General features: G+C 44.9%; 1 long non-coding RNA gene across 1 annotated transcript; it reads right to left on the bottom strand.

Annotated features, from left to right (window-relative positions):
• Positions 1 to 580: 580 nt before the first annotated feature.
• On the bottom strand, positions 581 to 1772 carry LOC140618956 (uncharacterized). Its single transcript, XR_012018928.1, has 2 exons — positions 1186 to 1772; positions 581 to 939 (listed from the first exon to the last, which is right to left on the bottom strand). It is a non-coding gene; the product is annotated as an uncharacterized lncRNA (long non-coding RNA).
• Positions 1773 to 2177: the final 405 nt, after the last annotated feature.

Raw genomic sequence — 2177 nt, 5'->3', positions numbered from 1 at the left:
TCCTCTCAATCAGAACAGAGAACAGGCAGAAAGACTAGGGAGGGGAAAACCAACCGCCTGAATAGTAACACAGGGACGTTTGGGTCGACTCTTAGAAGAGATCCTGGATGTCCAAGAACATTTCAGAAATACATCCTTACAGACCCCAAGAACAACAATTTCCCCAGAGCCAATTCTTATTTACTCTGCTCGTCTTAAACAAATTACCCAGAACAAGAAAATAAACAAATTACATAGGCCTTTGGTTAGCTCCATTTTAAATGAATAAAAGAATACCGTTCATTAAGATTGGATACGTCATTACAAGTATTTAGAAGTAACACATCATTTCTTTTAAAAATAGTTGTCAGTTTAGCCTGGCAGCTTTCAGATTTGTGTGAACGGCAGGATCATCGAGTAGGCTAGTTTTAAATGCAGATTCTGGAGCTGCCAACCCCTCCAGAAGATGATTTAGGATGTCTGCCTACGTCCCCAGAATCTGCAATTGTATTTAAGTACCCCAGACAGCTTTTATAGAGGAGTCCCAGAATGCATTCTGGAAATAATAGTTTAGACTGGACGAAGATAAACTGAGGCCTAGTAAACATTTCAAGAGTTTATTTGAGCACGCAGCAGTTTGAATCAGGCAGCATCCAATGCAACAGATAGAAAGGAGCTCTGAGGAGCTGTACAAAATGAGGCTTTTATAGGCAGACGGGAGCAGGAATAAGGAAGTTATACAAGGTAAAAAAGGGGAGTGGTGGTTATTGGGTTAGTTTCCTTTTAGCGGATACCAGGGACTATGAGGCAGGTTACCCAACTGGTGCTGATCAGGTGATTCTTGATTGACTGCTGGTTTAAGCTTCCATTTCCTGAGGGAGCCAAAACTGATTAAGTGAAGTCTTGGTTTGGTGACCTGGGGCTTAGCATAAGTGACTCCATTTTGGGCCTGTTGTCTTGCTGTCAAAATAAAAAATGGGGGAGCTTAATGTGTGAATGATTGCAATCTTGGGGGAGATTCCTGAGGGTCATAGGTTTCATCTATGACCTTTGCTGCATGCAGGTATGGACTGAGCTCCCTCTGGTGCAGACAGTCCAGAAAACCCAAGTTCTTCCCAAGCTCAACCAGGCACGTCTTGCTTCTGGCTCCATATCCACTGTCTGGGCTTCCTCCTTTAGGAATCCAGGGCCCACTGCTGATCTTACCTCTGCCTTCCAGCTGCTCAGTCTGGCTCAGCTCAACAGAGAAAAGATGTTCAAGGTGATTCTTGAGGTGAGATGCTGAGAGGGACACTTGGAAATAGTGTTCATTTGTTAAGGGTTATCAGAGAACTGCAGAGATCAGAGGCTCTGTCCCGGGAAGCTGCATGTGGGCTGTGGAACAATTTCCAAAAGTCTGAGGGTGAGAAGGCATGTGAGCCTGTTTTATGCACACAGTGTGGGGTCAGTGGGATAATGGGCTGAAGTTCCTGATCACTCTTTCTAAGTGCCTCCTTGGGGGCTGGACCTGGCAGCAGGAGGCTGTACCTAATTTTCCAACCTCACTCACCGCAGGGCCCAGCACAGACCCCGCCCTGACTCCAGCCTCAACCCCCCAGCTGAACAGTAGAAGGCTACACAATATTCTAGAATGTCGACATGCATCCTTTATCCAACCATTCTCTTGTGGGACGGTAGGGTGCTTCCAAGTTATTTTTTTCTCCCACCAGGATGATGCATTCAGCAGCCTTGTTACTTAGTGCACTACGGCTTGTGGTGCCTTACTTCCACTCTTGGGACAAAGCTCTTTGGATCGGTGGGCGTGGCTTCCAAATTCTACTGGACATTGCCAGACTCCAGTTCCCATAGCACCGGGTGTTCCAATGCCTCTCCACTGTCAGCACCGTGTGTTACTGCAGCTTGAAACTTTTGTAAATGTGATGATTAAAAACAAAACAACGAAATCTTAAACCCTTAGCAGCTCCAGCTTTCCTTGGCTCACTATGAAAAATCTAGATGTTAAAGTTCCAAATTAGGGTTCATTGTTTTCCATTACAGAAAGAACGTTTCCTCTGAAAAAAGACTCAGTCTTAGATCCTTAAATAGTAGCAATCAGCAGTTCTTCTGGTGCATTCAGCCCTTTAAGGATGGAGAGTTCCAAGCATTTCATTTTTTTTATCTGAATGAAAGAAGGGGCAAAGAAACGTGCATTTGCAACG

The sequence above is a fragment of the Canis lupus genome, chromosome 27, assembly GCF_048164855.1.
Source record: "Canis lupus baileyi chromosome 27, mCanLup2.hap1, whole genome shotgun sequence".
Lineage (NCBI taxonomy): Eukaryota > Metazoa > Chordata > Mammalia > Carnivora > Canidae > Canis > Canis lupus.
Note: the sequence above shows the minus strand (reverse complement) of the source record. Positions and strands in the feature narration are given on the sequence as shown.